This window comes from Acipenser ruthenus, chromosome 5, assembly GCF_902713425.1.
Source record: "Acipenser ruthenus chromosome 5, fAciRut3.2 maternal haplotype, whole genome shotgun sequence".
NCBI classification, from domain to species: Eukaryota; Metazoa; Chordata; class Actinopteri; order Acipenseriformes; family Acipenseridae; genus Acipenser; species Acipenser ruthenus.
Window position 1 is genome coordinate 40,719,426 of NC_081193.1, and position 25,094 is coordinate 40,744,519.

Genomic DNA, 25,094 nt, shown 5'->3' on the forward strand with positions numbered 1-25,094 from the left:
GTACGGGCGAATAAATCTGCCTCAAGAATGGCATTTCAAATATTCTGAAGTGCAAAATTCCTCCACTCCCCAGGTTTTTATCAAGATCGTTTTTCACTCCATTTAATGTCAAATAAGGAATTTACCTGCCCCTTCTTGGCATAATAAGATTGTATCACACATTAGTATTGTGTGTAGATGTCATGAAATTATTGATAATCATATCGTATAAATTGCTGTTCGGTGCTGTTCTATCTGAAATGGTTATAATATATCCTCTGTGGTAATATGATGACATTTTACTATTGTTAACCAATTAAAAATACAGTGCATACAAACAACACAATACTGTACTATATAAAATATTATAAAATAGGCTTCACACATATGCTTTTATTGTAAACCACATTAAGGACATTGTTATTTTCTGTGTTTGGTCTCATACTACTCTAGCCACAAAAAGAAAGTAAAGTACCTTTGAAAAAACAAGTATTATTCATAAAGGAGCTAACACTCTTCAGTACTCACATGTCCCATTGGTAGCTGTTCACCAAGAATATAGTGCACATTAATTAAGGCAGTCAACAGTGTAAAGAAGATGATCTTGGCAACAAGACCAATTTGGTCTAGCAGAGGATAAACCCACACTCCAGTAACATGGTTGATCCAACACCAAAGCAAACAAAATTAAGAGAAAAGTGTTTTTTTTTTCTTTTGTTTTTTTTTACATCCTTCTGTGGTGCTACCTTGTTTAAAATCAATGGGTTCCAAAAGTAGAGCCTTGATTATGACACTGCTGATGTTGCTCTGACTAGGCAGTGCAATGAGAAAGATGCACTGGAAATATTGATCGGGCATGCTGTATCAGGAGCCCGCTGCTCTGTGTTAGTCTATACCTATTAGAACACCCTGTGCTGTAATTGCTTGTCCCTTTACTCCACTAACACAAAATAGTGTTTATAATCCTAAGAAAATTAGACATAGCCTAAATGCAATTATAAACCAATGATGTCTACAGGGTATGTCCAACTTTTTAGGGGGGCGGGTGGGGGACAGGACGGGGGGACAGACATGGCAGGTGTTTGGATAATACAGTCAAAGATATTCTATACAGTCATTTCCCATAGTAATGATCTAAGATAACACACATTTCCACACACAGTGGAGTCAACATAAGTCGAACTTGCATACTTGAAATTCTTGTTAACTCAAAGATTTTTTTGGACTCATCCCCAAGTCTGACACGTGTATTACTTTAATAAGGGATAATTATTTTACCTCGAATTTCGTGATCTCAATGGCAGGCAGCATCCCCTTATCTTCCATCATAGTAGTTTTTTTATCTGATAACTCAAAGTATCAGCTATATACTTAAAAGTAAAATGAAAACACCCTGCGTGCAAGGCAAGTTGCTTGTTAGAGTGTCGCATTGTGTTTCTTTATTGTTTAACCCTGGTAGTTGACCCCTGAATATTAAACCCCGGATGTGTGGCCTTTACAGTACAATAAAAGTAGCCTATACACAAAGGTACTCCAGTACATTATCATTGGCTTGAGTGCTAGTATTTTGTTTGCTGCTTTAACCATCAGGCTACAGTACTATACTGTATACAAAATGGCAAATAGAAAATTGCTAACACTATCTTTACTAAAGAAAATTGTACTTATAGGCTGTAGAGAAAAATGGTATGAAGAAAAAGAAAAATTGCGGAGGAATTTGGCGTTTCAGCTAACACACTGATCCTTAAAGACAAAGAGATTATTATCTGTTTGTTTAGCAGGCGCCTTTAACCAGAGAATAGGGTGTGTGAGGTATGCATCAGCTGCAGAGTCACTTACAACAATGTCTCACCTGAAAGATGGAGCATAATAATAATAATAATAATAATAATAATCATATTTTTTTAATATATATAGCGCCTTTCATAGTGGACCACCATCACAAAACGCTTTACAAGATACAAGACAAGGAGGTTAAGTGACAAAAATGTTATTGAGGCACACTTTGTAATTGAGGACATTGTTAGTGGGGATATTGATGTAGTGGTGGCAGAAGAACGGAGTGAAGAGGAAAGCCTCTAACGTACAGCATCAGGAATTGATGACTGCGGTCAGCCACCTGGCATTTTTCCAGAGATATTTTTGCCCATTCTTCAACACATACAGCTTTGAGTTCTGCAATCGACTTTGGTTTCATTTTTGCAACAGCAGCCTTCAAGTCAATCCACAACATCTCGATGGGATTCAAGTCTGGGAACTGAGATGGCCAATCCATAACTGTAATCTTCCTTTTTTCCCCCAAGAAATTCCTTTGTAGACTTTGCAGAATGCTTAGGGTCATTAGACTGCTGGAATACAAACCAATAAGCCTCCTAGCACTGGGTAATAAATGTGTGCAAAATTTATTTATATTTTGCAGCATTCATTGATCCTTCTACACTGAACAAAAATATAAACGCAACATGCAACAATTTCAAAGATTTTACTGAGTTACAGTTCATATAAGGAAATCAGTCAATTGAAATAAATTCATTAGGCCCTAATTTATGGATTTCACATGACTGGGAATACAGATATGCATCTGTTGGTCACAGATACCTTAAAAAAAAGGTAGGGGCGTGGATCAGAAAACCAGTCAGTATCTGGTGTGACCACCATTTGCCTCACGCAGCGTGACGCATCTCCTTCGCATAATGTTGACCAGGCTGTTGATTGTGGCCTGTGGAATGTTGTCCCACTCCTCTTCAATGGCTGTGCGAAGTTGCTGGATATTGGCGGGAACTGGAACACGCTGTCGTACACGTAGATCCAGAGCATCCCAAACATGCTCAATGGGTGACATGTCTGGTGAGTATGCAGGCCATGGAAGAACGGGGACATTTTCAGCTTCCAGGAATTGTGTACAGATCCTTGCGACATGGGGCTGTGCATTATCATGCTGAAACATGAGGTGATGGCGGTGGATGAATGGCACGACAATGGGCCTCAGGATCTCATCACGGTATCTGTGTGCATTCAAATTGCCATCGATACAATGCAATTATGTTCATTGTCCGTAGCTTATGCCTGCCCATACCATAACCCCACCGCCACCATAGGGCACTCTGTTCACAATGTTGACATCAGCAAACTGCTCGCCCACACGACGCCATACACGCTGTATACCATCTGCCACTGGTACAGTTGAAACCAGGATTCATCCATGAAGAGCACACTTCTCCAGCATGCCAGTGGCCATCAAAGGTGAGCATTTGCCCACTGAAGTTGGTTACGACGCCGAACTGCAGTCAAGACCCTGGTGAGGACAACGAGCACGCAGATGAGCTTCCCTGAGACGGTTTCTGACAGTTTGTGCAGAAATTCTTCAGTTGTGCAAACCCACAGTTTCATCAGCTGTCCAAGTGGCTGGTCTCAGACGATCCTTCAGGTGAAGAAGCCGGATGTGGTCCTGGGCTGGCATGGTTACACGTGGTCTGCGGTTGTGAGGCCGGTTTGACGTACTGCCAAATTCCCTAAAACGATGTTGGAGGCGGCTTATGGTAGAGAAATAAACATTCAATTCTCTGGCAACAGCTCTGGTGGACATTCCTGAGTCAGCATGCCAGTTGCACGCTCCCTCAAAACTTGAGACATCTGTGGCATTGTGACAAAACTGCACATTTTTTAGTGGCCTTTTATTGTCCCCAGCACAAGGTGCACCTGTGTAATGATCATGCTATTTAATCAGCTTCTTGATATGCCACACCTGTCAGGTGGATTGATTATCTTGGCAAAGGAGAAATGCTCACTAACAGGGATGTAAACAAATTTGTGCACAGAATTTGAGAGAAATAAGCTTTTTGTGTGTATGGAAAAATTCTGGGATCTTTTATTTCAGCTCATGAAACATGGGACCAACACTTTACATGTTGCGTTTATATTTTTGTTCAGTGTACAATACAAAGGTCACCAGTGCCTGAGGAAGAAAAACAAGCCCATAACATCACACAATCTCCACCATGTTTAACACTGGGCATGATGAACTTTTCTTTAAATTCTTCTCCTCTCTTCCTCCAAATATATTGTTGCTTTCTTGGTGAAAAAAGTTATATTTTGGGTTTGTCTGACCATCAAATCTGGTTGAAGAACTCATCAGGCTTCTTCAAGTATTCAATGGAAAACTCTATTCACTTTCTTTCAGGTATTGGTTTTACCAACAATTTTAAATTCTAACAAGAACAGATAATTTCAGAGTGGTTGGTATGAGAGAGCTGATGGCTGAACGGGGATGCAGTTACTAACCGTCTTGCTGGCCCTGTTTACTTTTTAGTGAATGTGGTCGTTCGCTCACATGGACAAAATATGGCTTTAATGATTCTTAAAATCTGGATGCAAATCTATAAAAAGTCACAGCATATCTAGCTCGGTAGGAACAAGCAGTCCGTGGTCACAATGAAACACCAGATTCACTTAACAGGGGAAACTACAGCGAACTTAAAGAAATAATTGCTTGCTACAATGAATTACTTGCTTCTCACATTGAACAAGCAAACGTATTTACTAGGATGTCAAAAACCACAGAGAATGACTTGATTTCATCCATTCCATTTACTGTGCTAGAAGAAATTAATTAAGCACCCCCCCATGGCAGATCTATGAAACAACGGGTTCGCAGTTGTGCCTCTATAACCGTCACTGGTACAGAATGGTATTTCATTATTTTGTTGGTCATATTAAATCGCTAGAATGTGCCTGAAAATTATTTTCTAGAAGCCTAAGGATCTGAATTCATACATGTCCCTTATTCATATGGCTAAGACAAAACCGATGTTTAAGGAATATCTAATAGTATTAAGGAATACATTATGATATTTCCATTTCCTCTCAAATATGCTTTTTCATATTCATTTTTTATTTGCCATTTCCTGCATACCTTCATGTGGTAAATGTCTATCATTAATAGCACTTATAAGTATTACATCAAAGCCAGCCAAGTATCACATTATGAACAGTTTGTGCAAGCATGGCTAACCACTCAGTGTGACCTTGATTAACATTATTCACAGAGCAGGTCTCACTGCATTGCAATTTCTTTCACCCATAAAATGGCACACACTCAATGGTCTCTTTCATAATTACTAGATTAGCTGAAGCAGTGCTGCTGCTGCTATGGTAACATTTTATGACTGCAGTGTTAGTGGGTTCATTTAAGATAATCGGAATTGAATTAAATATGTAATAATAATAATGTTTTTTTTACAGTTGTTTCTACACCAGGCCAGGTGTCTGGATATTATTTAATGGTTGGGCACAGATAAGAAAATATCCCCCAACACCATCTTCTCAGGTTAAACTGATCCTGTTTAAAGCTTATTTTTTATAATATTTAGATACAGTAAGTGCCCAAATTAAGATTAAAGATGACTTTACCTAGTAGCTTTTAATTTCTAAGGGATTATTTCTGAATCGGTTTGGCACATAAATTGAAACTGCGTAGCATAGTACTGTCACTTCATGTGTGTTGATGCCGATTTTCATTAAATGTTATGATGCTGTCAGGTAAAATGGCAAGCGTGCTTTCAAAACACATAATGCTGAGGGTTCTACTTTCCATCATATTAAAAGCTTGGGGGTGAAATCCATTTGATGTTCTTGCCTCAGAAAACAAGATGGCTAAAGAATTTAAAAAAGTGTTGATCTAGTCTTCTTTAACACATTCCTAATGCGTGAGGTTTAGCATTCGTCTACTAAAAATATATGCATCAAGGGAACAAAGACAAAACCCATTTCTTGGATCATGTAAAGGCACACAGTGTGAATCTGGCACCGAGTACAAGTATAATCAGAAGTGTGTTTTAATAAGTCCATGTAGGGCTCGGCATGAAGTACAATAGATCTTACCATAATACGTATCCCATGGCAAAGCTGTCGACTGCTGCAAGCCCACACAGCCTACTGGGATAACGATGGTGTGTTGTTCTCATCTCAATTAGGGTAAAAGGAAGAACAGTTGTATGCTGAAAAATAAATATAAAATAATTGTATTTAGTTCAAAAAGGGCAGACACCATTTGAATCCCCCAAATGACCTCAGCTTAGTTTTGAAAAGAAAGAACAGTCCAAAGTAAATGCGTCTATGGTAGGAATTTTTATGAACGTTTAAATGCTATGCAGTGTCAGTGTTTAAACATTTAAACCATATCTACACACACACACACACTTTATATTGCATTCTGATGTATATTGCCAGCCCTGGTTAGTATTTTCTAAGTAAATAAACCCTAAATAAGCAAATAACATTTTAACATTGCAAAGACTTAATTATAAAGTTAAAAAAAAAAGAAAAAAAGTACTAACCAAAGTATATATTGAAATTTTTATATTTAAATGTCCTTGTGAGTCCCCAGACCAGATACGGAAGCTGACAGATACAACACAGCCAGGTACTCGGGTGAACAAAACGCACTGCGGAGCCGTTTTATTTAAACAAAAATAAATAAAAAGGTTGAACAAAAAAAGCACTGCTCACAGAGGAAAAATAAAAGTTTTAACAAAACAAATCTTGCCCACTGACACCATCAACCAAATAAACAAGTACCATGCTGGTGCTTCTAGCACACGTAGCAATTGTTATTTTTTTTACTTCTTACTTTTGTTTCATTTTTTATTTCTTTTTCGTGCTCTCTCTCATACACGTTCCTCCTCTCGAACACCCCCCCTAGCAATAAATTAATCAATTAATTAACTGGAGATGGTCACTTCCTGCATGAGTTTTGTGGATGGGCTTCTAACCCCATCCAAGCTACCACACACAATAACAAACACAGTCGTATTTTTAGATTCACACAACATGCATTTAAATCATACAATAATAACAAAACATACTCGTTTTAAATGAACTGTTTTTAAATAAATAAAAGATTAACATGATCAAACTCTTCAGCAACGTCACCCACTGTACAGCGCTAATGCAAAATGGCTACAGGAAAGCGAAAGTGACAATTGAAAAAAAAGTTGGAAATACTTTCACTTCTGGAAAACGGAGTTACCAGGGATAAAATAGCACACGATTTTGGAATTGGAAAGAGCACTGTGACTGATATTAATAAGTCTGCATCAGAGATTTAAAAAATTGCGTTCTTTGATAGTAGGGGCATGGGTGTCCGCAGAGGAGGGATCTGAATTTTCAAAAAAAAAAAGTTAGATGAGTGGTACCCTACCGGCACCAGGCAAGTACATGACTCTTAAGAAGAATATTAAGTTAATATTCAATTAGTGGTACACAGTAGTACAGAGGAGTGATCTATTCGGATGATGATATAATGTTTTTTAAAGCTATTGGAAAGCACACCAAGCTGATCAAAAGGATACCAAGCTGGCTGTCGTGCTCAAACGTGGGGCGGACTGTCCAGGGATTCTTGTGCAGGACTTTTTTTTCCACTGGTGGGAAATAACTTGTGTGTTTAGCAGTACAGACTACAGGGACAGAAAGGCAACTCACAAATTCAAACAACCAGGAGCGCTAAAAAAATCTCTACGAGTAAAGTAACTTATTAGATAAAAATAATTTTACTCTGTATTTGTTGATGTTCGTTTGTCTGAATTTGATAATCGGAGTCAATATGGAGGCACATTTACAGTAATGGTTGTCACCAGATTTTGTTTTTGTAGCTGATTTATGTGCACATATACAATATACATATACATATACAGATAAGTAAGTGGGTGTGTCCAAAAACCAGAGGTCCAGACAGGAGTTTCTCAAAGAGCGGACGGTAAGGTCCAGGTAAGTTTATTATTTACACAAAATCAAAAAAATCAAAAAAATAATATACCTAGCCCTTTGCAGGCCTAACTGACTTTCTTCTTTGTCCCTCTCTACACAGTGAAACAAACAAACACAGCTTGAGTCTGTTACCAAGTATTTCCCCTGTTCACCAACAGGGGCAGTATGGATGATTTGTAAGGTGAGTGGAGTCTCAGTCGCGCCACGTGCGCAACAGACATTCAGTTATTTTCTTGTTTTTTTTTCCTGTTTCAATTCCCTCTTTATTCCTTTTATTTCAGATCCGAGTGGGTTGCCTTAGTTTATGGCAGATTTTCCATAGGAAAAATACAAATAAGTCTCACCTTTTTCTCACGCTAGTTTGGTAGTACCTTTTGGGTAATTTGGTTTTCCATGTAGTTCTCTTTTAGAGAAATTCTCCTTTCAAATGTGAAGGACCTAATTAATATTAAAATACAGGAGGGTATATTTAAATGTTTCTGTCAGCCTTACAATTTGGCCTTACGTGACTACTAATATTGTGCAAGCTTCTTAATCCTTTCCTGCCTAAATAGTATGACCATATACAACTATGAATAATGACAACTTTGTGTTTTATTGCTTGTAGTTTGGCAACCTCAAATCAGAACTTAAAACCCAATATATCCAGAGAAATGCCTTACATAGCTGTTTCCAATTATATAATGTATTTTGTTGTGGAATTGTGACAGAGATCAAATGATTCTTGGTGTTAGATCTCCCTCCCGACCTGCGAGGCAGCTGCATAAAGGGAACAGAATGCCCTGGACTAAATGGCATGATAGTTTATTCCCAGGGTTAGGTGGAAGTTGGCCATCTAGAAAGGGGCAGAGCTATGGTACATGAAACCAATTACCCGGACGAGAAACGGCGTGGCATCCGCGGATTGAAGGAGCGGATGCGCTCGTTGACCAAAGGATCATGGGTGACATTATAAAAAGGGGACGTAGTGATGTGATCTGTTCCTTTGTGAATGGTTATATTGAAGGACCAGAAGGAGAACCTGTAGTGTGAAACGTGAGTGTTTTGTTTATTTTTGTTTGTCGTTAATAATACCGTTTGTAATTATTTGGACGGCTAACACGATCCGGAGCTGTCGCCAAAGGCCAGCACTAAACCCGGATCAACAACACTGCACTTTTGTTGTCACTAAAGAACTGTATTCACCACGAGCACTACAGCATGCACTGTGGACTGGTGTTTGTGTTTGTGTTTGTGTTACGTGTGGGTGAACTGAAACGGGACTGTTATTTCGGGGCAAACCCGCGGATTACAAATAAGCAATACATACCACTGTATTGCTTCATTAACATTGTTATTGTTTACTGCTGTTAGCCATCAGGCATTGGATTATACAATTAAACCTTCATTGCACCTGGATTATCGTTGTTTGTCTGATTATTGATCACCTGCACCTGCACACTATTAACCACCTTGCCACAGGAATGTATTCAATTTTTTGTATATAAGATGCGCACCCCAAAAAATCATAACAAAAGTTATTATAAATAATATTTATATAAAACGTTAGAGTTGCAAAATTTAAGAGGATTTCAAATTAAATAAAAATCAGATTTAAAATATCTTCTACTATTGAGGAGCTACAAAATTTTGTCCGAGCCATGGTCTGTATGACAAAACGGCCCTACTTACAGGCACTGTCAGCTATTTTATGGAAGTAGTCCAGGCTAAGCAAAATATCACAAAGTACATTTGCCAAATCATATGTAAAACCTTTTAACCTTGAAATATATGAATAAATACAAGTCAAAAAATGCAGTTGTTTTTATTAAATTGTTTACAGCTTTGCATTATGAAGAGAAAATCATATTTAAATACAAACATTATAGAAATAAATATAACCACAATAGCAAATTAAAAATAAATGAACTGTAACAACAACAGCAAAAAGTATATAGAAAAATGAACTATAAATGGCGACAAAGCCGTAAACTATATTGGGCTAATACAATAAATGTGGCCACCACTGTAAAGCAAACAAACAAACAAATGAATAAATGCATTTATACATAACGTACTGTGTATATTTCCTGACTTTCAATAATTTTGCATTATGAAGAGAAAATCATATTTCTATACAAAAGTTATAGAATTCAATATATAACCACGAACAGCAAATCAACAATAACAAAAAAAAAATAAGTCTATAGAAGAACGAACTATATGGTGATCATAAAGCAGGAATTATAAAGATAATGGCATGATGCAATAAATGTAGCCACCACTATAAGCAAGGCAGCAAACAAACAAATAAATAAATAAATACATAAAAGCGATGTAGTGTGGTCTATTATTATTTATTTATTTATTTATTTATTTATTTATTTAGCAGACACCCTTACCCAGGGCGACTTACAATTGTTACAAGATATCACATTATTTCATATTATACATTATTTCACATTATTTTATTTTTTATTTTTTTACATACAATTACCCATTTATACAGTTTTTTTTTTTTTTTTTTTTTTTTTTTTACTGGAGCAATCTAGGTAAAGTACCTTGCTCAAGGGTACAGCAGCAGTGTCCCTGTGACAGGCTAGCTGCAGGGATGACATCAGGCCAGAAAGAATCAAACATAGACAGGCAGTACTCGGGTTGAAACTGAGAAGCAGTTGAGTTGCGCTCAGCGTTTTAATAACACACAGAAAATAAAAGGTTTGAGCAAAACAGAAAACAAGGACACGGCACTTGAGGCCAAAATAAACAGACAAACAAAACGAATAAACACTAACAAACAGGGTGGACTAATGCTAAACACAAAACAAGTACCGTGCTGGTGCTTCCAGCATGTTGTAGCAATTGTTTTCTCTGGTTTCTTTTTAGTTTTTACCTCCTCTCCACACCCGTTCTCCACTCACGAACACACAACCCCGAGTGAATGAAATGTGCATCTATATATAGAATTGTGCTGGGATTCAATTACCAATTAATTATTCACTTGAATCCCAGCACGTGAACTAATCTGTGAAAACCCCGTGCTCACATATTTAAATGCACGTGAAGTGAAGTGCAATCCCCGTGCCTAAATACAATTATACATTTTAAATAACTTGTGCTGCACACACCCATTTATATCCTGTGTACCAACTACAATACACCAACATTAACACACGCAACATACAACATAAAACACACAAATACACACAGGGGTGGGGCAAATTGCCACGTATACCCCCCCTAGTGCACAGCACACATGGCCTCAATGGCCACCTCCCCCCTTAAAATCTCAAAAGTCTCGCTCAAAGTCCTGGGCCAAGAACAGGGACTTTAAGGGGTTCATGGGCGGCAATGTTACCAGTAGCCCGGCTGCTACTGGCAATGCTGTCAGCAGACGTGCTGACAGTGGGGCGAGTTTCTTGTCCCGCTGTATCCCTGGCATCGGAAAGGCTGCTGGAGTTGGTGGTCTCCAGACCTCCCCCCCTTCTTCAAAGCCGGCAGCTCCCTTTTGTGGGGCTCCGGCCATAGTACTTCCGGCAGCGAAAGTGCTACAGTGGGAGCAGGTCTCCTGACCTCCCCCACGATCTCCGGCAGTGAAACTGCTGCTGGGGTTGGTGGTCTCCGGACCTCCTCCCCCTTCTTCGTGGCCGGCAGCTCCCCTTGGTGGGGTTACGGCCACAGTACTTCCTGCTGCCATGCAGGGCTGGCAGCGACCCCAGGTGATGCGGAGCAACAGGCAGCTCCAGGCAATGCGGAGCAACAGGCAGCCTCAGGCAAGGCTGAGCAACACGCAGCCCCAGGCGATGCGGAGCAACAGGCAGCACCAGGCAGCCCCAGGCGATGCGGACCAACAGGCAGCCCCAGGCGATGCAGAGCAACAGGCAGCCCCAGGCGATGCGGAGCAACAGGCAACCCCAGGCGATGCAAGGCAGGCATCCTTGGGCGAAGCGAGGCTGGCATCCTTGGGCGAAGCGAGGCTGGCATCCTTGGGCGAAGATTGGATTATTGTAACTCTCTCCTCGCTGGTCTCTCTCCAATCCCTCATTGTCTCTTTATATTCCCTCACGCCCTCTCTGCTCATCCTCTACTGGCCAACTTGTTATGCCTTCTCTTCACTCTCCTTCCTCCCGTGCTCACTCCTTGTCTCCCTGTGGTGGAACCAAATACCAGTTATCCTCAGGACTGTTCAGCCTTTTACTACTTTTCGCCATCTTCTCAAAACCCATTTATTCAATCTATACTTGTAAATTCATATTTATATATTTTTATTGCCTATAATTATATACTGTAATATTTTGTTTAATTTTCTGTAAGTCGCTTTGGATAAAAGCGTCTGTTAAATTATTAAACAATAATAGTAGGTGGTCGCTCAAACCTGGTGCTGTCGGTAGCCCGCAGCACAAATTCCCAGGTATGCTAATTTAATAATGTGGCACTAAGGCTTGCGGGTGATGTCATACCAGGGAGGAGACAGACACAGTACTGTGGTATGGAAACGCTGTTGCGCAAGTTTATTATAAATAACTATAAATAAAAAGGTTGAACACAAAAAAACACTTACACAAAACAAAAGGACTCTCATTCCACCTCTGAACACACCAACCCTGTGCGTGTGAAAACAGACTCTTTTTATGCAGTTCTCCCGCTTGCTTAATCAATCATTCACTTGAATCCCAGCACAGTCTGCACTTGTACTCATTTGTGGAATCCCCATACAAAATACCCACTTTAATCTGCACGTGAAGTGATTGTGCAATCCCCGTGCCCAAATACAAATATACATTTTAAATCACTCATGCTACAAAACCCAAACCATACCAAATAAACCAAATAAACCCAGGGGCGGGGGTACTCCATCACAAATACATTATGCATACAAACATGACTTTTTTTGCCCTTGGTAGGTACCCATGATAAGCCCTCTTTCCATCCATGTATCGAACAAGTTTATAATTTACTCAGTAAAATTGCTACAAAAATAGCAGTGACACAAGGAGGAAAAAACTGTTTTCCAACTAATGCATATTCTACCGAGTAAAAGGGGTTTCCCTGTGGTGTTTAATGTCATCATAAGTTGACACCACTTTATTTACTAATGGTCTAAACTTGTTACAAAAAGGTAGAAGGCGATTTACCTTCCCTTTTAAGTCTTACCATGTTTTGGCCGCACACTTCCTATAGCGTGAGGAATGCACATGATATGTACCTGCTACATCACATTCTCACAACAATGGATAGATAATCTGGAGTTTCTAAACTACAAACCCAGTCTATTAATACAAACAACTACACATGCTAGCTCCCTGAAATTCTTAATAATGGAACACAAAAAGCTGGTATTCATTCTAAGACAATGCAAACATATGTTTTATGTATAGGGAGGCAGTTTCTCATGAAAAATAACTCCTATACACCCTGGCCCTAAGGAAGTTGTCATTAGAGTAATCTATCTACAGTATTTTCATTACACTGTTCCGCCTAAAGGCTATGCTGTAGGAACCAGCCAAAAGACAACAGTCCACTATTTTATATGCAAATATCCTCTTTATTGCCTGTATTTATTTAAATAGATATGTAGGTACCCAGTTATAAATACCATATGATAAAAAAAAATGTGTGCAGGGGCCTAGCATGTACAATGTCTAATCTGAAAACCCTAATTGAAAAAAAATACTAATTTATATTGCTGCCATTTTTCGTCTGCTTCAGCATGTGCACATTCTATGATTAATACGGCAATTTGTGGCCAACTAAAACAAAATGGCTGAGCAGCTATCTTGGTCCCCATGGCAATATGTTCTATCTTAACAAGGCATATGTACTGTACACTTTGAAAAGGCTTCTAGTCTGACTCAAGGTACTTGGTTTAGATTTCCATCAAGTCAGAGTCAACACTAACCTCCTGCTCTCAGTGCCTCGAGGAATTAGTACAAAACCTTAAGGCTGTGCCTAATTTGGAAAACCTTGCCAGGTTTAAATCAAATACGCATATTTACCATCTGTGTTATACTAATTCTTCTGTCTGATTTTCTCTTGCAGTATACAACACATTGTATGCTACACGTAACCTTTTTTTTACTGTTATGTCTCTCCTGTGTTGGTGGTCACTGATTGTGCAGATCTCCATACAGTAAATACACCTGCAAGTCGTCAAGATTTCCAGCTTCTTCTTGCAGCCAACGGGAACAGGCTGGGGCCATGCACATGTAAATAATGTTTTTTTTTTTTGGGGGGGTGGGGGGTTATAAATAACATTTATTAAATTTAAAACTAAAATTTGTGTTAAATGTGGCAGGGCTGAGTAGTTAGAATTCTCTCCCTGCCTAATTAATGTGCAGTAGGTGGTCAGGTGTTGATTGACTAATTGATTATCAATTAACCCTGGCCACACGCCTTTAAAAAGGAGCTAAAACGCCAGTCCTTTGTTCTGTGCGTTAATGACCAGTGGAAGGCCTCATGACTATGTGTAAATCCAGGGTGAGGCAACCAAAACTGAGGACTACCGCGTGTTTAACTTGGATCCTTGGGATCTAGCCAAAATGATTCATTTAGGGGATTTTAATCCCATAAGAGTTTATTTAGTGTGTGTCAGTGAGAAGGTTCCTGGAGCAGGACCTCTCTTTTAGTGGTAGCAGCGCACAGCTGGTGTTTGGCAAGCTTTTGTTTTGTTAGCTGTTTTTCTTACTGTGTTTTATTTTTGCATTTTTTTGTATCTGTCCTCACCATTGTTGGCACCCTAGTGCCACCTACTACTGCACCTGCCTGTAAACTGTAAATAATACCTGGATGCCTGAGCAGCGTTTTCAACTTCAACCTCTGTCTATCAGCGGATATCCACATTTGTAACAGAAGACCCCTGTTATAGAATTTTTTTTTTAAATGTAATACTTAAAAGTCAAAATCAATTTTATTGTACACTGTAATCATCATTTTTAATACTCTCTTTTAATATTCACAGTGGCGAATTTAAATGGCTCTTGAATTTAATCATTCAGGAATGATTTATTGACACATCAAAATCAGGTTTATACATTTTAGTTTGGCTGTATTAGGATCTGCTACTGTTTAGATAAGTAAAATAGACACCAAGTCTGTGATTAGTGTGTGAAATCACTTGTGAATAAAAATAAAATTCACTTCTTGTTCCCGGCTGGGAAATCAATTGGAAAAATAATTTGCTGAAGTTTCCCAAAAGAGTAATATAACATATTACAAATGCTATGGCAGAACAAATTGTGTCCTCTTAAAAAATTAAAATAAAAACTGGTAATGGCCAAAACACTTACAATAATATATTTGATTCAATATAGTATACAAGTGCATTTTTATGGGGTATTTTTCTAATTATTAAGCGCACTTAATTTAAACATTCTAAAAAAATAATGACCCACTGGGACTAATACAACTGAAGGATCATTGAGTTCTGCTGCTGTGTAGCAAGAAATAGCCATATAGAACAATTCATAGGAGTCTGTGTGGTCCAGTGGTTAAAGAAAAGGGCTTGTAACCAGGAGGTCCCTGGTTCAAATCCCACCTCAGCCACTAACTCATTACTGACCCTGAGCAAGTCACTTAACCTCCTTGTGCTCCGTCTTTTGGGTGAGACGTAATTGTAAGTGACTCTGCAGCTGATACGTAGTTCACACACCCTAGTCTCTGTAAGTCGCCTTGGATAAAGGTGTCTGCTAAATAATAAACAAATATCTATCACTCTTCTACCTTACAGATTACCATGCCTTGTAAATGTTACATAATAGAATTCATAAATGTCTGTCTCTATATCACTGCATACTTCATCCTTAGGAAGACATCTTATTTCTTCTTATTCCTTTGTGTTTTGCATTACTATACAAATAAGTAGAAAGATAAGGCCCATAAGCAGGAATTATACCACATTCATTTCCTATTTACAACTCCTACCAGCTTCTTGTCTCACATTTACAACACTATCTTGTGCTGACCTCAGTCTGATATGTGTAATAACATTTCAATCCTCTTGCTGAACAGTTGTGATAGGTATTTGTCTTACCGTACAATGAAATCAATTGCCAGGGATTCCATTTTTAAAACTATATCATTAAAACTTCACTTACTTTATGTTTTAGGAACAAATAAGATTCAGTAAGATTATAAAGGTTTTTGGTCACTACATGGTTGCTTCCTTGAACCCTTGTACAGCTACTTAAGGAACCCATCTTTCTTTCAGATATTCATACATCATACCAGCGTTACTTTGATGATGGTACTCGAAGAGTTTTTATATAATTTGGTCTAATTAATCTTGCAATTTGTCTGTGGGTGACGAAGTGCCAAATTCATAACTTTTCTTACACATCAATATGACTCATATAGTTCTCAAAGGCCATCTGGATTTAGTGAATAATAATGACATTCCCACTGTAATATATATCTTGATACATTTTATGTGATGTTGCCATTGGTTACCACTTTGAATCAACACTCCATCTCCTCAGAAAACCTCTTCAGCCTTTGAGTTTAGTCTAATATTTGTGTATATTTTTTTATGTGCTGTATAAAAATGATACTGCATGGTTCAGTGTACAATAAATAGAAGATTCTATGTGAATGTACATGGGCCACTGTGGCTATTCCACAAATTGGGACTCCATGTATGTTCATATAGTATTCTGTTTATATAACAAACACAATATATGGAAAAGAAAGAATGTTTAAACTTAAATTAAGCAACTACAAATCAATTAGCAATGGTGTGCAATTTGACTGATTCACCCAGTCTTAGGGTTTGAAGTAATGCAAGAGAGATTCTAAAATGATAAAAGGTTTTAAACACTGTAACATTTAATACTTAAAAAAAGAAATGTAGGTAAGCACCAAAATAATATTTTCCGTAACATCATATTAATCCCCTGCATCAGCTTCATTTAAAAAAAAAAAAAAAAAAAAAAAATCCTTGACTAAAATAATGTCAGACTGCAACTCTAAAACAAGATTCAGTACCTGAAAGAAAGTGGAAAATGAATTGAAGAACGGTCATAAAGTGAAGGAACTGTAAGCACACTTTTTATTTAAGTTAATGGGTTTGAATCGTGTGGTTTCATCGTACAAATATTTTTTTCAGAATCACTATAAAAGCACAGCTTGAGTGCAAAAGAAGAAATTGTCATTACGAGAAAAATAATTCTGACATACTGTTTTGCAGCAGATTTTCAGAGGTATTTTCAATAACTTCTAGAAACTGTCATCAAATTATCTCACTCACAACTGTAGATGCCATTTAAAAAATATTTCCCTTCAATTTAAATATGCTTTTGATGTGTAAAATGTCACATACACTTTTTTAAAAACTGTACTGTGACAGAAAGAATTAATCTTGGTTATAAATCTTCCTCCCGACCTGTGAGGGCGCTGTGTAAAGGGAACAGAGTGCCCCGGACTGGATGGTCTGATAATTCATTCTAGGGAAAGGTGGAAGTCAGCCATCTAGCAAGGGGGCAGAGCCACAGTACACCATGTCATCGCCCCAGTTGGGAAGCGATGTGTCAATCCCGGATTGGAAGAAAAGCGATTGCACTCGCTAACCAAGGGGGCGTGGCTGAAGGTACAAAAGGGGATGTGGCCGAGCGAACTGCTCTTTTGTTATGGTTGCGAGAGAATCGCTGAAGGAGAGTAATAAAAGAACTGTGAGTGTTTGGTGTTTGTTTGTTTTGTTGTTTCTAATTGTACTTGTTTGTTCTTGTTAGACAGCTAACACGTACCGGGAGCTGTCGCTTAAGGCCAGCACCAACCTGAACAGCACTGCACTACTGTTCACGAATAAATTGTATTTCACCACTTGCATGTTGGCACTCACTCTGGTCTTGTCATCATGTTTGTGTCTTGGTGTGTGTTTATACTGTGTTTATTATTTCAGGACTGTAACCTGTGGTTTAAACTGTGCGATACACGTTGCTGTGTATTGCCTGGGATTATTATTTGCGGTCACCAACACGACCTGGATTACAAATAAAACAAATAAAGAATTGTTTGGACCATGAGCTTTGTTGTTTGTCATCTGTTTACGCATTGCATCACCTCTACACCTGCGCACTGCAAACCACTTTGCCACATGTACCCATTATTATGTATAGTATAAGATCAATATGCTATTACAGAAACAGGGTAGGCTATCCCTAAAGGCTATTTTTTATATTGGGAAAACCACAACATTCCAAATCCAGGGTATCAGGTTGCCCTAATAGATTTCACAGAAACACTGAGCTGTGTAATACGATTTAGCAATTCTGTCTGGCTAGGAAATAATTGAATTAAAAATGTAATTTATCAATTTCCAGGTTATGAAGAAAACTCATGTAACATATACGGTGTTATGATAACAGGTGATTGTCCCACTAGACAATCACTTTAAATGGATTTTGGTAAGTGGTAAAACATCAGGATAATCTTGGACAACCAGGACAGCACTGATTGGATGTAATGAGTCTGCAAGGTGTTTAAATAACTTTGGAGTAACCATGCCCCAATGATTTTACCCTGCCTCAAATAACTTTGAGGGGGGGGGGGGGGTGCATGAGTATAAATCTAGTCTATTGACCAGAAAGGCCCATAAAGTACAGTTGTTTGCGTAGTCTTGGCTAAGGATGATCCTGCTAAATGAGTGTCTGCTATTAGCCCTCTATCAAAGTCTGTCTGATCTGCCCATTGAGAATGCAACTGACTTGAAATATTTTACCTTGAGTCATTCTAACCTGGATTTCAAACAGAATCCCAGAGGTGAAAGAGGAGTACTTGCTGCAGAAGATACTTCACTCTGTCTAACCATGGTCTGCTACGATAAACATAAATATAGTTTCCTATTATACTTTCCAGCTCAGATTTCAACCCAAGTTTTATTTTAAACCATTATGTCCTATTGTCAGTGTCTCTGCATATCATGCACAGTTCACAGCCTACCTCTGTAAAGCGCTTTGTGATGGTGGTCCACTATGAAAGGTGCTATATAAAAATAAATAAATATATTATTATTATTATTATTATTATTATTATTATTATTATTATTATTATTATTATGATGTGACCTCCTTTGACATCACCAGGTAGCAGCTCACTAATTCGTTTTGACAGTCTGAAAAGCAGTCCAAAAAGATTTCTCTTTGCTGTTATGCAACTTGAAATAGCAGTTTGTTTTATTTTTATTGTGAAGTTCTAGTTAAAGTGGTAACAAACTTGTTTGGTTGTGTAGTTACACATCTAATAAAAAAAAAAAGTATTGTATAATTGTGCAGTTACAGTATATTTACAGTAATAATGATAATAATAATAATAATAATAATAATAATAATAATAATAATAATAATAATAATAATAACAAATGGAAATCATTATACAGTACTTGCTAATTAAAGATAGATTGTCATTGTGAATTGAGAACTGCATTATTTCCACTTTGTAACCCTTTTTGTTTGGGTCTGCACACACTGCTTTTTAATCATGGTGTGGCCAGTAGGGATACATACAATATTAAACCTGCATATTACATTATGTGTAGGATAATGGCAATACAGACACAATGCTGCTCTTTCATAACACCAAAGAGCTTATGTTATTAAATATATCTCTACAATATTTATAACAACTGTAATGTAGTCAAAGGCAATGCATTTATTTGATAAAATATATATTTCAGCTAAATTAAAAAAAAAGAATTGGACTGCAAGAACAGAAATGTGTCTTGTCATACTGTCGGCATGCAATGCTTTTCTCTTTGTATGAGACACAGTAGGCAGTTCCAGTTTTGTATCTGGGTAACCACAATTTTTCTTTTCATTGAGATGAGTAAATATTTTTTCTGTTGTCAAGGATGAGCTAGACACCCAACTATGCACTCAGATTTAATGACAGGCTTTGGATATGGAACTTCTTTAGTAACTTTTCCAGACCAAATCACTAGGAAAGCCACGACACTTTATACCACTTTGTTTAAAACTGCAATAAAACATTATCGTTTTCAAAAATGGTGTTTCAATTATTGATTTTAAAAGTAATCCCATTCCACTTATGAAACCCCATGAAATGGCTGGATAGATGTCAAAATGAAAGCAGAGCTTCTTTTTCAAAAAATGGAATACCTGAGAAAACAATTGTGGATTGAGATTTTATTTCATGCTTATTTTTCAAGGTTCTTCATTGTGCATTTTTATAAAAAAAATGTTTTAAAGCTATTCTTTTTTTTTTATTTTTTATAGTAACTAATGCCATCACAAAGTCATTCATCTCTATTTTTCAAGTTTTTGAAACACTTCTTTGTAAACAACAGTTTGCAAACATTCTGCCATTTTAAACACTAGGATACCATATGATACCATATGATACCATGCCCTGAATACACACACTAAGGTTCAGGGAATGCACACACCAACAGGTTCAGTTTTAAAAACTGGATGTCTGTTAACATTTCTGATTCTGAGTCTCAGGTTTTACAGTTACAGTGAAACCTAGCCTAATAGCAACCACAATACAAATGCCACCCTGCAACTAAGGCAGTTTGCATCCACTTTATGTTTACACTTTCAATATTAAGTCAACTCTGCCTATATTGTCACCATCTGCAGTCCCAAACTAATCAGAAAAAAATATATAATCTCCTACTTCAGGTTTGGTACAGTGGTACAATAACCACTATATAAACATATTTGAAAAAGGATTGATTTTTTAACTAAACTTTTTACGTTTCATTATAAGTCTTATGATTCCCACTGGCACACCACAGGCAAATTTGTTCTAAATTCTTCTAAAAAAGGAAAAGTAGGGTCAGTCGAAAAATGTATCGTATGACAAAAGAGCTCTGAAAATCTCTTTGTATAAAGGCAACAGAAATAGCAAGATGCACCCAAATGTGACAAGAAGATAATATCAGATTACCCTTGTAAATCTATTTTTTCAGCATAATAATCACATATCATGAGAAGCAGCGTTCTACATGTTGTTTCATCTAAAAAGAAATAATCCCCTAATAGTTAACTATATAACTATATACTGTATCTGCTTAGTTGTAATCTTTTCCGTTCTACAAAATGATATTTTAGCTTGAGACTGGCAGTTCCTGCATAGCTGGGTCATTATGTAAGTCTGAAGTAAGTACATTACTAAGCAATCATTTAGACTATTGCCAATAACAATAAGCAATGTCCATCTGTCATCCTACAGAGGTTGGATTTATAATGCAACATAATAGTGTTGACTACATTAATGCAAAAACAAAATTAAGGACATCTTTTTAAACATATTGTATGCAATTAATGTGGTTTTATTTGTGTTTTTTGGAAATTACATAAGACTTTGATTGGGAGCCTTGTTAAGATGGTTTTTAATATTTTCTAATACAATTTCATTTGAAATACCCAAACTTTTCTCTTTCTGTCCTAATCAGGACTGAAAACCTAATACATTGGTGCTAAAGAAAGTCCAAACCAAGTTTCATCACAAATGGAGAAGCAATTATTTTTAACATAAGGAGAAGAAAGAATGTAGCACAGATTGCTGATCCTACAAAATGAACCTGCTATGTCAGTAGTACCATGATCAGTACCGTGAACTTGGGAAAGAAATATATCAGCAGCAAAAAGCTGAATATACAGAAAACTAATGCTGATAAAAGCAAGCTACTGTAGATACAGAATGTTTAAAATAGGTGAGAAAATGATCAGGTGGTCACCAGAGCTGGCATGCACAGTACATTAATAGCTAATGGGTATTTCTGAGTGACTCACAGTGGCTGCTCTTGTGAAAAGGGTGCCATAGCATATCACAGTGTCCCAGAGCATTATTATTTGCAGCACTACAAAGGCAGGGTAGGAATGTGGGGTGTCACAGACGGTTCTGGCATGTCTCTTTTGTGCTATCAGTCATTAGATCCTTTTGCATGGAAGGCCTCGGTTTCAAGGATATGCGGTTCTTTGATGAACCCAGATTCAGTTAAAATGTGTTTGCCCACTGATGATGGGAATGAGAATATAGAGATGGGAGCCCAGCTAACAAGATTTAAGTTTGTTGCAGGTATCAGGCTTTTAAAGACTGTCAACCACACCTATGGTGGTTTTGACAGACTCACTGAGAGCAGAAACTGACCCTCACAGCTACTGGAAGCAGGCTGATCTTTGGGATACAAATTGAACATTTGTGAAACTGCAACAAATATTGTAATGATTGTGATGTATTTTAAAAGAATATAAAGTTAGCAGAAATATTAAACAAATTGTTAAAACACACTATTTAGAAAAAAATGTTTTAATCTACTCTATTAGTCTATGAGAATATTGTAGGATTCCATATTGTTGTTTATTCTAGTATAACAGTAGAAGAATATTGTAACAATTGTACTTTGTTTTGAAAAATATAAAACCAGCATAAGTAATATTGCAGCAAATTATGAACAGGTTACAGGGATCTGAACTAAGAAAACTGAACAAGTGTTTATGTTAGGAAAAAAACTTATCTATTTGCCTTTGTTATTCAAGTGTATAAACTCTTGGAAGCTGGTCAGACTTAAAAATAGGGTCTTCCCCTATCTTTAAATTAATAAGCACTATCGTGCGCGGAAGCCTGTGTTACCCTTGGCAGAAGCAGGCATCTCATTTAATTAACTTGAAGATTATAACAAAAAGAAAAAAGTAACCCCTTATAGACAGAACAATGTTTAAATCTAAAAAAGCGATGTTATACCGATTTGATTTTATTGCAACTAAGCACAGATGTTTTAAAAAGTATTTTGATCTAATAAGGAACATAATGAAATAAACTCTCTGAAGAGAAATAATATGTTTGAAGTAAATAAACGTAATATTTGAACTAACAAGTGTTTTGCCTGTTTGGGGCTTTAGTGTAATAAACATAGTAATAACAACAGAAGTCTTAATAATGCTGCTATATTTCTCATTGTTAACAAGTCTATAGTTTAATTAATTCACAGTCATGTATCTTATTTGGACTAAGTAATAAGACTTGATCTACAAGTAGTCCTTGAGTTAAAAGCAGATATTGTAGAAAGATTGAAATAGTACAATTATTAAAATATTATGTTTAACCCTTTGCGGTCCTGTCGGACCTGGTCCGACATTGCAATTATTCCTATCCGGTCCAATGTCGGACCCTGTCCGATATCATCAAAAAGACGCAAAAAACGGGTTTCTAGTCGTTTTTTGTCTGGAAAAAGCCAAGAAAACCATTCAATGGCTGAGTGGGAGTGACAGGAGCCAAGAAGCCGAAAAAAGGGCGTATCTCATGAATAGTCATACTTGCCCCTGGCAGCAGATAACGGCGGCCATAAGGAAACAAGCTGGCTGTGACTGCATCAGAATATCACAGACATTTGCAGAGCTTTTTTCAGATGTTATAGTAATCAAATAATGACTTGGATCGCATTATTGAGGCGTTTGGTGATAAAACTAGTGATCAGGAGATGATTGATCGGTATGTTCGACTATTATTATTATTATTTATTTCTTAGTATATGTGAAAGCTATAGCGAACGAAAGGGTGGGGCGGGGCTGGAGATGCCTAGTGAGTGCTTTGTTGATATGTAGGGCCTTTTAAACCTGTTTGACTGTGGAAAAAATACTTTTAAACAGTGTGTCTAAAATTAACTGCACATGTGAAAATAAATTGGACCTGATGCGCCTGACACGCACTTAATAAATGGACTGCAAAGGGTTAAAAAAGCAAAACAATAAAATGTAAACTGTAATTAATAACTTCAGTACACAGTGGACCTACTAAAGGAAAATAACTAATTTTGTGAACTCTTCTTTGCCTGCTTGTAGCAGAGCAGTGCTGGGCATGGAAAGACAAAGCGAGACTTGCTGGTAATCAGCAGTTTTCAATCCAAGGTCTTTCTATAATGAGCAAAATTAACTACCGAAATACCCTTTGGTACCAGAATAAGGGAGTATATGGGGTAATGTCCATTCTCTTCATTATATTATAGAAATTAATGAAAACTTGGCAGCCGAAGCGAGCATTTCATTTAATTAGAAAAGTTGTCTATAGTATCCGTTTTTATCAGAAAGGTAGCGACTTTAATTGGGATGATGTTTTTGAGCCAAAAATACGGAGGCTTTTGTATTACAAAAGAAAACGCAATTGTTGGACAGAGTTACATTTAAAACTAAAAAAGGCACAGTGTTGCATTTATTTAAGTTTTACTGTAATAAACTGATATATTTATTTACAGGAAAACTGCAGAGTTTAAAAGTGAAAGAATTAAAAATTTGTCTCAGACACACAGTATAATTCTGGAAGGGCATTAGACCTTCCATAGATAAGGCTTAATCTTTGGCACGTCAATGCAGGATTTGGTGTTGGCTCTTAAAAGCAGGATTTGCCAACCTTGAATTATAACCAACAGAAGGTGCTTTAACCCTTTGAGTAGTGAGTTCTAAAATGCACTGCCGGTCCTATGGGAATGACACGTCCTAGTGAAAAAAGGGCAACAGACAGAGAGAGAGAGAGAGAGCAACATGAATAAATCAAATCCGGGTAAACAGGTTGTGGGGGCGGAGGGAATGAGATTGTCTAATGCTTCAGTGTATGATACTCCTGAAGTGTGGAGCAACACACAGAGCTTGGCGCTGTCTCTTCGCTGTCACTTCATGTTGATGGTAAATATTCTTTGCTTATGTCTTCACGGACACACTCACTGACATCTGATTCAGTGGAAGAATTGTATGTATTTGAATTTAAATTGGAATCTGAATTCAGTATTATTACTAGTACTTCTTTCTCACTGAGCGATTTTCGCCGGTTTACAAACACTGTTGACATTTTGTGAATGGGTTTATTATATGTAATTCAATCAATATCTGGCAGAGGGTGCAAAAGACCAATAAAAGGTGTTACAGAAACCCAGTGTTACAGTATTATGTTTAAAGTTGCAGAACGTACCGGTACGTTCATACTCCCTGGGGACCAGAGAGCAGTGAACGTACCGGTACGTTCGTACTACTCAAAGGGTTAAGAAACACAGGAGTATGTACCTCATTATATTAAGAAAATAATGACAGCCTAGTTATAAAAATTAGGATGTAAGCTTTTTTATTATCTGAAAAGATACTGATTCAAGGCTCTCTTGAATGTGGCCAAAAATGTCTTAATGCGGTGAATTTGGAAAAGCGCTTGCAGTAGAGTTTTATATTAATTAAAAAATAGCCTTGGCAGGTAAACAGGGTGTCTCAAACCTGCTTGCATAGGGGATTTTTAGAAACAGAGAGAGGTCAGGCTTAGTCCAAGCATGGTACAGTTAATATGAGACTATTATATGTAACATATTCATTATAGCCTGAATTTAAATGAAAATAACTGGACTGGCCACTGTATGCTTATTGGTTTTATTCAAAGGC

The 25,094-nt window shown here is 37.4% G+C and overlaps 1 pseudogene; it reads right to left on the minus strand.

Moving 5' to 3' along the window:
- Window positions 1-503: 503 nt before the first annotated feature.
- The window catches only part of LOC117403166 (androgen-induced gene 1 protein-like), a 57,589-nt pseudogene continuing 32,998 nt past the window's right edge, over window positions 504-25,094 (minus strand).